The following is a 12,912-nucleotide window of genomic DNA, read 5'->3' as shown; positions in this document are numbered from 1 at the left end:
ATTTTGCGTTTTTTTTTTTTTCGTAATTATCAATTTGTCACACACAGAAACCTTGCACACTGAGTCCGATCGGATGTGTATTAATTCACCCGTTGAAAAAATTCTTCAAAGCAGTGAGGATGATTTTGTTGTCCATGCTTTTCTTAAAAAGAGAAAAAAGGATATTTTGGGTCCATCCAATTATAAGATACAGAGAGGAAGGAGAGAACACTTTTTGTGTACACCTCCTTAAGGACCTGCGAGATTATCCCGGGCGATTCAAAGTTTACTTCAAAATTTCAGTAAACTCTGATGCTTTTCTAGCGTTACTGGAGCCACACATTATGATGAAGTTCTGTGAACTCACAGTGCTTTGCTTGTACGGTGGCTCTGAACTGTCTAAACACCTCTCAAAATGCTTGCTACGGATGCAAAAAAGCGCAGAAAATTGAACCTGATCAGAACGTTTCGGAGGCATTGTGTGTAAACGTGATTGACACAACGTGAGGTTGTATTTATTTTTTAACATGCAAAATTTCGGACTCAGTGTACAATGACTTTTACAAATCAAGTAAAAGTTAATTTCTTCATAAAAATGTATGCTTCTTTTGCAATAGATATAATCACAGTATGATTTGAAAACATTCTCACATAAATGAAGTATTATAGCAGTTAGAGCAGTAATGTATACATCAGCAAGATTTAGAATATACAGGTGCATCTCAATAAATTAGAATGTCATGAAAAAGTTAATTTCTTTCAGTAATTCAACTCAAATTTTGACACCCTTCACAAGGAGAGTAAACCACAAACATTTATTGCCGAAGAGGCTGGCTGTTCACAGAGTGCTGTATCCAAGCATGTTAACAGAAAGTTGAGTGAAGGAAAAAGTGTGGAAGAAAAAGATCTACAACCAACTGAGAGAACCGCAGCCTTGAGAGGCTTGTCAAGCAAAATCGATTCAAGAATTTGGGTGAACTTCACAAGGAATGCACTGAGGCTGGGGTCAAGGCATCTGTAACGGGGTGAATGAGACGAGATGCGAGCGGATCCATATGCGAGCTTTTATTAAAGGGACGTGACAAAGACATGGTCAGGCAGACAGGGTAAATCAATGGCAGACAGGTGTATGGACGGCGAGACAAGAATAATCCTTAAACAGGCGAGGGTCAAATCAGCGGCGAACGTTATCCGAGAGGGGCTAGGCAAGAGAGTGGTCAGACAAGCGAGAGATCAAAACAACGAGGTAAACAAGGAAACTAGACACGGGGAAAACTAGGAGAAACGCTTTGTAAGAATGAGAAACAATTCAATACTCGGCGAGGAGTGACAGGAAGACCGGGGTATTTATACAGTCTCTGATTGGACGGGGGGAAGTGCAATGGCTGATGGGGAGTGTAGTCCGGGGTGTAGTGTGGCAGTCCGTGCGTTACAAAAACGCAAGAGCGACGTCTGGTGGTGAGCGGTCCGCAGCTCACTGACCAGATCATAACATAGCCCCCCCCCAAAGAGCGGCTTCCAGACGCTCCAAACAAACCACAGTCCAAGGGAGCGGTGGGGCGGGGGTTAGACAGAGCAAGGGCCGGAGGGCCAGGTCCCTGCGGAGGACCCGGTGATTGAGGCAGGACCGGCAGAGCAGGAACCCTCCAGGGCGGAGCCGGAGGCGGGACGGGCGACGCAAGAGCCCTCCAGGGTGGAGCCGGAGGCAGAGCGTGAGGCGCAGGCGCCCTCCAGGGCGGAGCCGGAGACGGGACAGGCGAAGCAGGAGGCGCAGCAGCCCTCCGGGGCGGAGCAAGAGGCGGAGCAGCCCTCCAGGGCGGAACAGGAGGCGGAGCAGGAGGCGTAGCAGCCCTCCGGGGCGGAGCAGGAGGCGCAGCAGCCCTCCGGGGCGGAGCAGGAGGCGCAGCAGCCCTCCGGGGCGGAGCAGGAGGCGCAGCAGCCCTCCGGGGGGCGGAGCAGGAGGCGGGCAGCGGGGCGGAGCAAGAAACCGTGTCTTGGTCTGGGACCTGGGGAAAGCAGGGACAGAGGAGGTAGACAGAATAGAGGAAGAAGGCGCCACAGCCCTCCGGGGCGGAACAGGAGGCTGCGTCCTGGTCTGGGACCTGGGGAAAGCAGAGACAGAGGAGCCAGACAGAATAAAGGGAGAAGCAGAGAGTTTAAAGGGAAACGCCCCCTCCATAAGAGGTTCTACAGCTGACGCTGACACCTCTGGAGGCATTGGCGCAGCTTCTCCGACGGGGAAGGCCTCTGGAGCCGACTTGAGACCAGACGGGACCTCTGGAGCCGACTCGAGACCAGACGGGACCTCTGGAGCCGACTCGAGACCAGACGGGACCTCTGGAGCCGACTCGAGACCAGACGGGGGCTCTGGAGCAGACTCGAGACCAGACGGGGGCTCTGGAGCAGACTCGAGACCAGACGGGGGCTCTGGAGCAGACTCGAGACCAGACGGGGGCTCTGGAGCAGACTCGAGACCAGACGGGGGCTCTGGAGCTGGTTTGAGATCAGACGGGGGCTCTGGAGCAGGCTTGAGATCAGACGGGAGCTCTGGAGCAGGCTTGAGATCAGACGGGAGCTCTGGAGCAGGCTTGAGATCAGACGGGAGCTCTGGAGCAGGCTTGAGATCAGACGGGAGCTCTGGAGCAGGCTTGAGATCAGATGGGAGCTCTGGAGCGTAGTGTGCGGCCCACATACTAAGAATGGTGATCGTCATCACACTGGCAGACATGTGACAAGGCTCTGGGCAGTCAGACGAGACGTGACTTGACTCTGGGCGGTCAGACGAGACGTGACTTGACTCTGGGCGGTCAGACGAGACGTGACTCGACTCTGGGCGGTCAGACGAGACGTGACTCGACTCTGGGCGGTCAGACGAGACGTGACTCGACTCTGGGCGGTCAGACGAGACGTGACTCGACTCTGGGCGGTCAGACGAGACGTGACTCGACTCTGGGCGGTCAGACGAGACGTGACTCGACTCTGGGCGGTCAGACGAGACGTGACTCGACTCCTGGAGATCAGCGGTGACTTGACTTGGCCTGTGAAGATCAGTAGCGACCTGATTTGACTCATGGAGATCAGCAGTAACGTGACTTGACTCAGGAACAACATAGCTAGACTCAGGAACAACAGCTGGAACGTGACTTGACTCGTGGGTAACAGCTGTGACTTGGCTTGACTCGTGGGGCACAGCTATGTCCTGGCTTGACTCATGGAGAACGACAGCTGTATCTTGGCTTGATTCATGGGGAACAGCTGTGTCTTGGCCGGACTCATGGAGAACAGCAGCTTTGGCTTGACTGGACTTGGAAGCTTGACTGGACTTGGAAGCTTGACTGGACTTGGAAGCTTGACTGGACTTGGAAGCTTTACTGGACCTGGGAGCTTGACTGGACCTGGAAGCTACAGCAGCAGCTTGACTTGGCTCATGAGGATCTGCTGCAACCTGGCCTGACTCATGAACAACATGGCTTGACTCAGGAACAACAGATGTAGCGTGACTTGACTCTGTGTCTTGACTTGACGTGGAAGCCTGACTTGACCCAGGAGTGACAGCTTGACTTGACTCAGAAGATGCACCTGCAGCTTGACTTGGCTCTGCAGCAACAGCAGCTGTAATGTGGCTTGACTTGGCTGGAACAGCAGCTGTTACATGACTTGACTTGGCAGGAACAGCAGCTGATACGTGACGGAGCACCATCTTCGCTGCCCATACAGCCATTAGGGGTGAGTCCAGCACGTGGGCCATCATGACCACAGGTGCTGTAGTGGCGGCCATATTGTGGAGTGGCTTGGTGACGGCGGCCATCTTGTGCAGTTGCTCTGGCGTGGCAGCCATCTTGTGCAGTGGCTCTGGCGTGGCAGCCATCTTGTGCAGTGGCTCTGGCGTGGCAGCCATCCTGTGCAGTGGCTCTGGTGTGGCAGCCATCTTGTGCAGTGGCTCAGGAAAGGTGGCTGTAACTTGACATGACGCAGGAAACACGGTTGCAATCTGACTTGACTTGGAAACTTGACTTGACTCGGGAAATGCAGCTGTAAATTGACTTAACTTGGAAACTTGACTTGACTCAGGAAATGTAACTGTACCTTTAAATGGCTCTTGAGTGGCAGCTGTGACATGACGGAGCTCTGTTTTCGCCTCCATCTTGTGAACGGGCTCTGCAGTCACCGCCATTGTGTGGACGCGTTCCGACGCGGCCGCCATTTTGTGAACGGGCACCGCTGTCGCCGCTACAGCGTTAACGCGCTCCGGCGCGGCCGCCATCTTGTGCGCGGGCTCTGCTGACGCCGCCATAGCATGAGCGCGCTCCGACACGGCCGCCATTTCTCGAGCGATCCAGGCGGCAAACTTGTTTGTGGCGTCGTGATCCGGCAAGACCGCTAGTTTGCGAGTGGGACGCGCGGTCGCCATTTCCGCGTTGTCGCGTTCCCTCTCCGCGACCCCCACAGTGCACAGCGAACCCACACACAATAATGCAAAGTTCAGGAACGCCTCCAGCGACGAGCGCGGACCCTCGCGTCTCAGTCGCGCACGGAGGGGCTGGTTCACGCCGTCACAAAACACCTCAATCTTTATACAGTCCGGGAGAGTGGAATAATTAGAAATTGCAATAAACTCACGGATATACTGTTCGAGTGTGTGTGTCTTCTGTTTGATCCGGGAGAGAATTCTGTCTGTGTCCGTATCGGCTGATTGTCCGGGGTGAAGCTGCTGGATCCTGTGTTGGCCGAGTATTCTGTAACGGGGTGAATGAGACGAGATGCGAGCGGATCCATATGCGAGCTTTTATTAAAGGGACGTGACAAAGACATGGTCAGGCAGACAGGGTAAATCAATGGCAGACAGGTGTATGGACGGCGAGACAAGAATAATCCTTAAACAGGCGAGGGTCAAATCAGCGGCGAACGTTATCCGAGAGGGGCTAGGCAAGAGAGTGGTCAGACAAGCGAGAGATCAAAACAACGAGGTAAACAAGGAAACTAGACACGGGGAAAACTAGGAGAAACGCTTTGTAAGAATGAGAAACAATTCAATACTCGGCGAGGAGTGACAGGAAGACCGGGGTATTTATACAGTCTCTGATTGGACGGGGGGAAGTGCAATGGCTGATGGGGAGTGTAGTCCGGGGTGTAGTGTGGCAGTCCGTGCGTTACAAAAACGCAAGAGCGACGTCTGGTGGTGAGCGGTCCGCAGCTCACTGACCAGATCATAACAGCATCAAGAGCCACCACACACAGACGTGTCAAGGAATTTGGCTACAGTGGTCATATTCCTCTTGTTAAGCCACTCCTGAACCACAGACAACGTCAGAGGCATCTTACTTGGGCTAAGGAAATGGACTGTTGCCCCAGTGGTCCAAAGTCCTATTTTCTGATGAGAGCAAGTTTTGTATTCATTTGGAAACCAAGGTCCTAGAGTCTGGAGGAAGGGTGGAGAAGCTCATAGCCCAAGTAGCTTGAAGTCCAGTGTTAGGTTTTCACAGTCTGTGATGATTTGGGGTGCAATGTCATTTGCTGTTGTTGGTCCACTGTGTTTTTTAAAAACCGAAGTCACTGCACCCGTTTACCAAGACATTTTAGAGCACTTCATGTTTCCTTCTGCTGACCAGCTTTTTAAAGATGCTGATTTCATTTTCCAGCAGGATTTGGCACCTGCCCACACTACCAAAAGCACCAAAAGTTGGTTAAATGACCATGGTGTTGGTGTGCTTGACTGGCCAGCAAACTCACCAGACCTGAACCCCATAGAGAATCTATGGGGTATTGTCAAGAGGAAAATGAGAAACAAGAGACCAAAAAATGCAGATGAGCACTGTCAAAGAAACCTGGGCTTCCATACCACCTCAGCAGTGCCACAGACTGATCACCTCCATGCCATGCCAAATTGAGGCAGTAATTAAAGCAAAAGGAGCCCCTACCAAGTATTGAGTACACAGAGTATACAGTAAATGACATACTTTCCAGAAGGCCAACAATTCACCAAAAATGTTTTTTTTTTTTTTTTTTATTGGTCTTATAAAGTATTCTAATTTGTTAAGATTAGTGAATTAGTGTTTTTTTTGTTTTTTTTGTGAGACAAAATCTTCACAATTAAAAGAACCAAAGACTTAAACTACTTCAGTCTGTGTGCACTGAATTTATTTAATACATAAGTTTCACAATTTCAGTTGAATTACTGAAATAAATGAACTTTCCCACAACATTCTAATTTATTGAGATGCACCTGTATACCTTTTAAGGCCTTAAAAATGCTCTAGTGTCTTTGCCGTAACCCTAATTTTGAACACAAACTTTTTTTACTTTTAGTGTACTTGTCTGCATGAATTCAAAGTGTCTAACAGCACTGATGTGTTGACAGTGCTTGTGAACTCTTTTGAACTAATGCATGAATAAACTGGCAAATGATCTATTCCAAAATGACACTGACTGACAGAACAAGGCCCAGTTTATTTTTAGAATACATTACGGTCACTTCAGAATAGATGATGATCACGAGCTGCACTTTTTTGCATGCCTGTTTAGCCTTTCGTTTAGCAGCATCTGAAGGATATGTTCATTTCTGTGACATAAGTCAGCAGAGTCAGGGTATGCTGAAAAAAAATGCAGCTGACTATCATACATTCATATGTACCCACTTTGAAACAATGACATTAATTGTTGTCATTACAGATGAGTGTACATTTCTCTAAATCTAACAGACAAAGAGCTGCTTTTTTCTGCCAGTCTTGCAGTTACAGTCATTAGCAACTGTGTGATTTAAAACTATTTATTTAGTCTGGTTTTGAGTACTTAATTGTGAATGTGCTCTAGTTTAGCAAGAAAGCGGCAGCAATGGCCAGGTCTCTGAATGTAAATTGAGCTGACAGAGAAACAGGCCAAGTCAACCAGAGGGGGGTAGAGAGAGAGAGAGTGCATGTATGAAAAGAGCTGCTCATGACATCAGCACCAGGATTGACCGAGTTGGGGATCGAGTGAATCAGGAATGAGGTGAACAGAGGGACAGAGTGATGGAATGAAGGAGAAGTCAATCAGTCGTCTGATTGGCAGTGTTTAAACTGGACTAACAGATACTAGGACTGCTGCTTTGTGACAAAAATGTTCAACTGTGAGCTTTAGAATTGGTTTAGAGAAGCAAAGCAAGTGGACACTAGTGAACTATTAAAATTAATAGCATGTCAAACTGCTGAAAGTGGAACAGACCTTTTCTTTGTCTTGGTTTGATCCAACAACACTCTACAGATCAGCCAGGTTCAGTCTACTCTGGCACTGGAGGTTACTCCTTGTGAAAGAAGGATTTTGCCAAAAGGGGGATCAACCAGAAGCTCTGAATCATATTGTGGACTATGTCAACAGAGTTCGTTGCTGACAATAGGGACATCTATGGAAGAAACAATGAAGGGAAAGGATGTGAGACTATTCCCTTCTTCATTCTCTACAGGCTTAGAGTGGATGTAAAGTCCCACAAAGCATACTTGGACCCCTAAGTCCAAATTTGTAGGTTGTCTGATTCAAGATGTCTTGGATCACTACTGGAAAATATGTAAAGAGTCATTGATCAGCAGACATGGAAAAGATGTGAATATTGTCTGAATTCCTGCAAACAGTTCCAGGATGAACCAGTACAAAGGAGTGGAAAGCCAAGATTGGGATTATTTTGGTATTGGGATCATTTTATCTAAAGTTCAGAATTATTAGAAATGGAAACTAAACTGTTGAATAATTTCTTAGCTGGTTGATCACCAAGAGACAAGTTCTAACGTCCAAGAGGCGATGAGCACATTAAGTCTGTGGGTGTGGTCTCCGTGGTGGACATGGTGCTCCCCTATGTTTTATCAGGATGATGATGTGTTCGATGAAGCGGCACACATCCAGGGTCCCAGCTCCAGTGGGTAAGGAGTGGTGCTTTCAGTTTTCGGTAGGAGTGGATTGCAGTGATCCAGAGCCTCGCTGCATATGGTTGGTAATTCTAAGGAACGCTGGTGCCCGACCCTGCTGCACCCCAAAGGTCTCTGGAACTGGTACAATGCACTGGGATCTGAAAATGGTAAGAAGCTAAATACGATATGATGTATGTCTTTGAAAGTGAAGCAAAGTGTAATACATCATGCCACTCATCTTGTGCTGCTGAATAAATTCAGCTCCAGTTTCCCAAGATTAAAACATAGATCAGATCATTTGTAAATTACTGTTTGCAGTTGTGTGTCTTGTAAGTCTTTAATCAATGTGTCAGACAAAACTCAGCTGTTTATTTGTCTGTGGTGGTTATGGTTTGCGTCAATTTCTACATTCCCCCCAAGCACAACCACAGAACCATAGGCGCAGCTTGACGTTTGAGCTTGGGGAAGCCAAAACTTCTTTTAATGGAAAGTAGCTAAAGCCAGCTTGAGAAGTCACTAATGTTGCTAGATGACGTCATACGCTAATTAGCATATTCACTACATCATTGCGTTGCACTGTCTTTTACATTTGTTTGCCACTCTGTGCTAATATACTGTATTTAATGCAGCCAAAATTCTCAACATTTTCAATGACATATTTTAGTGTTTCTGTTATCAGACAATGGGATGAATATGAAATAATGACTGAAACGTTGGCCCATTAAGACTAGGCTACATAACCAGCTCTCCCTTTCAAGATGTTAATCTGCGCAAAAATCCTTATTTATAATTGAGCCGTCGTCTGATAAATTTATATACGCAAAAAATAAAGACAATTCATGAAACTTGCGTAAAAATATGAGTAAATTTGCACGTAACACAGACCTTCCCGAAAACTCTCCGGATTTACAAACGCTTCATAAACATCCGATTTGATAGTTAAATGTGTATGTTAATGAATTCCAATCATTCCTAAATAGGGTGCTTGTGGACACTCATTCACAATTAGCACAATCCCTGAATTACAGCTACGCAAATTGCGTGTCCAAGAACGCAGCGCAATAATCTGGTCTACTTTCTCAGGTTTGGCTCCAGCATAATGCATAAGTGCAAAAAAGACTTTTAGGCAATATGCCTAACAATAAATATTCAATAACGTGTGTCCACCAAAGAGTTTTTAGCCAGCTAAAAAAAAATGCTAGCCGCTTTTCTTAAAAAGACCAGCTGGTGGTGCTTGAAAACACTTTGGTGGCACAGCATTTTTCCTGCTGAGATGCCTTAGTTGCTATGATTTGGAATATCCATGCCAGCAATGTATTACTATTATATCATTTTTAAGAATTTTACCAAATATAAAAAAGTAGTAACCAGTAATACTGACTTCTCCATTGCTGTAGGCAGTCGTTGTTCTAGTTACAGCGGGGGAAAACAGTGACAGTGACGTGCAATGTTTTATAGTTACCATCTCAGCTACAAAAATAAATAAATGAATTAATTAATTAAAAATGTGGGTAAAGGCAAATTAACTTGTAATTATTATGGCAGTGCATCAAAATTCAGTGTCATTACTTTGCCAAAACGAGTACAGAACATTTTACGCACCATTTACAAGTGGTAGAGAGCAGGTGTACATTTCTTTCGTACCAACTAACATTTTGAAAATGAATTCTGAAGTTTACATCAGAACGGCTATACGAACGATTTTCACAAAAATTCGTTCTGCTCATGTTTCATGAGTGAGGCCAAATGCCTGTGCTGTGATTGTGACTATATTTGCATGTAAAATTAAAAAGAAATAGAATATCTATTTTAATTGAAAGCGTTGCTCCTCTCTGCCACTTGCAGAACAGATGCAGATAGAAGTGTGTGCATGCTGAGAAAGCAAGACCTCACACTTGTGCGGCAGTACAGACAAGTGTCAGGAACTAAATTTGTCTAAGTTAGATTTGTCGGCCCCCCTGGCCTCCCCACAAGCTCCACCCATGCACAGAACATGGACTCTGCATGCTTACTGAACAATAAACTTCCTGATTCACTTAATGTATCATCTGATTGATTTGCCACACGACGAGCAGCTCTAATAAGCAGCAGGATTACTGTAGTAAACTAAAACCATTAAAAAGGTTTCTTGAAACTAAATAAACATTAAATACAAACTTATCTCATGAAACTCTAGATGGTGCAGGCTGATTGGTCCTTAACTCAGTCTGCTAATAATCACATTGTTATATACTAGGCACAGCTGACTGGTTTCTGTTATATTAACAGCCAATGAGCTTGCTGCTCAGCATTCAATTACTTGACCAGTAACACACTGTAGAAACACACTGTAGCAATTTGCAGAGCACTTTCAGAAACCCTCCACCTTCCCCAGTTCCACCTGTATAGATCTTCTATGGGTAATTTCATATATATTATATGTGCAGGGGAAAATTAGTGTACGTTAAATGTGCTCAAAGCAGCGAGCTTTGAGCCCTCTCCTCGGACAGCACACCAAATACGCATAACTCTATTTATTATGATATGTAAGTGTGAACTCATGAATTGAGAATAAATGCCTTTCCGATGAGATACAAGATTTGAAAAGGGAGAAAAAAAGTTTGGCAAAAGCAGATTTAAACCCCGGGGCGATCGCGTCAAAAAGATTACAACACACACTTTACTACCTATGCCACTATAGAGATAATGTCTAACAACCCTGCTGGTAACCCTCTTGAAATGTTTAACCTAATTTATTTCAATATACATATTGGTTTTAAATTTAGTTTTCTTGGAAAGAAAGACTTGTATCTCTGCGAGACTTCAGTTCATTAGCCGCAGTGCAGCGCTTCACGTCTGATGTGTGACGCACATAACAAAGTGCAGTAAACAGTAAAATTGCACTACAAATTAATGGCCTGGTTTCACAGACAGGGCTTAGACTAAACTGGGATTACGCCATAGTTCAGTTGGGATATTTAAATAATTTTTATAAACATGTTTAGAAAAAAACATTACTGGTGTGCATCTTGAGATTTGAGAAGGCACTGATATATGTTAAGATCAGTCAGTGCAAGTTTCTTTTAGTTGAAACAGCTCAGATATGTGGAGAACTTACCCCCAGTTTCACAAACAAGTCTTAAGCCTAGTCCTAGACTAAAATGTAAATCTGCACTGTTTCAACTGAAAGAAACTTGCACTAACTGATCTTAAAATATATCAGTGCCTTTGGTTTGTCTCAAGATCCATATTAGTAATGTTTTTTTCCTAAGGCACGTTTATAAAAAATACTTAAATGTCCTAATTGAACTGTGATGTAAATACTAAAATGTAAGACTAAAATGTACATTTTAAAATGTCAATCTGCACTGTTTCAACTGAAAGAAACTTGGACTAACTGATCTTAAAATATATAAGTGCCTTTGGTTTGTCTCAAGATCCATATTAGTAATGTTTTAAAATTTATCAGTGCCTTTGGTTTGTCTCAAGATCCATATTAGTAATAATTGAACTATGATCTAAGACTTATATTATTTATTGTAAAAAGGGACATAATAGGTGCCCTTTAAAGAGAAACCTGCTGGGCTCATGTACCTTTCTTGTGAAATGTCTCACAAATCTGAATAGCAGGGAAGCGCTACCAGTGTTTGTAATTAGATTCTTTTTTTAGTAACGGAGTAATTTAACGCGTTATAATTTCCAAATTAGTAATTAGAGTATAGTTACAAGCATGCGTTACTGCTACGTTACATCATTGCCGACAGAATGTGTTTATCATTTAGATTGTAAAAAGCGTGTTGGCTAGCACACGCGACGTCCTCTACCTGAGACCTACTTTGACTGGTAAGCGCCTGTGAGGGGGATTCTACCAATGACAACGAAGTCAGCATGGGGAGAGGAAAGTACGCGTTCTGTAGCTGGAAATACAATCATTATTTGGAGTTTATTTCTGTCAAAGGAAAGAACATTATCGTGCGTTGTCAGAGGGGAAGAAAATCTTTTCAACCGTGAAAAACTCCATATCCATTTTAAAACACCTGAAAGGGCAGCACGGCACATTAAAACTTCTTGAGAATGCGGACGCACCAACTTCCATTGTCTTCACATGAGTCTCTGCCCGCCCGCAGCCCCGCACCCGCCCATCAAATCTTGTCGCGCGGCGCGGGACAAGACTTGATGGGCGAGGGCGAGTGCGGGTGCGGGCGGGCAGAGATGTGATGTGCGGGATGCGATAGAAAAAAAAAAAGAATTTGCGGGACTCCCGCAAAATAGAAATATCTAAACATAAAATATCTAAAACAAATGAATTGCTATTCAAGCATTGCCCAAAAGCAACAAGAACAACTAATATAAAACAAAAACGATCAACACGCTTAAGCATAGGCAGAGTTTTTATTTATAACACGTGTTTGCAGCGTTAAACAATAAACAATTTCTGGAATGCAATGGACAATCAGAGAATCCACTCACCGCTCAAAATGCTGTGCATTTTGCAGCCACGCATGCAGCAGCCTATTGCTTTTAGTAAAAATAACAGTGGTTTGTGAATGTTGATGCTTTATTAACAAATATTTTATCGGAGCGTTTATGCTTGGATGTTAGGCAACACACAAACTTACTATTTCACGTAAATTTCGTGGATGTACAGAAAAAAGTTATGTAACTAGTAATGTAACTAATTACTTTTGAAATAAAGTAATCAGAACAGTAATTTGATTACTTTTAAAAGGAGTAATCAGTAATTTAATTACATTTTCAGAGTAACTTGCCTAACACTGGGCGCTACCTATAGGCAGAGCAGGCAATTGCCTAGGGCTGCGGGCTTTGAGGAGAGGCCTCCATAACTGTATCACCCCCTTATACGCCAGCAAAACACTAGCCTCATTTAATGTTGCCGCTTCAAAGTGGGTCCCACCTTCTGAATGTTTTGCGTAATGAACACATCCTTCAGGTGCTGAAGCAAAAGGCTATAAATAGACACACAAAGAAGTACAACTCCTAATGCTGGTGTGTGAGTTGTCGTCATCAATTTTACAGTGATTGCAATGTATCCTAAATATAAACTTGTTCTGTCAAT

General features: G+C 44.8%; 1 protein-coding gene across 1 annotated transcript in view; it reads left to right on the top strand.

Moving 5' to 3' along the window:
* Positions 1 to 12,912, top strand: part of arhgap23b (Rho GTPase activating protein 23b) — a 96,925-nt gene that overhangs the window by 37,075 nt on the left and 46,938 nt on the right.

Source organism: Labeo rohita, chromosome 12 (genome assembly GCF_022985175.1).
Source record: "Labeo rohita strain BAU-BD-2019 chromosome 12, IGBB_LRoh.1.0, whole genome shotgun sequence".
NCBI classification, from domain to species: domain Eukaryota; kingdom Metazoa; phylum Chordata; class Actinopteri; order Cypriniformes; family Cyprinidae; genus Labeo; species Labeo rohita.
Note: the sequence above shows the minus strand (reverse complement) of the source record. Positions and strands in the feature narration are given on the sequence as shown.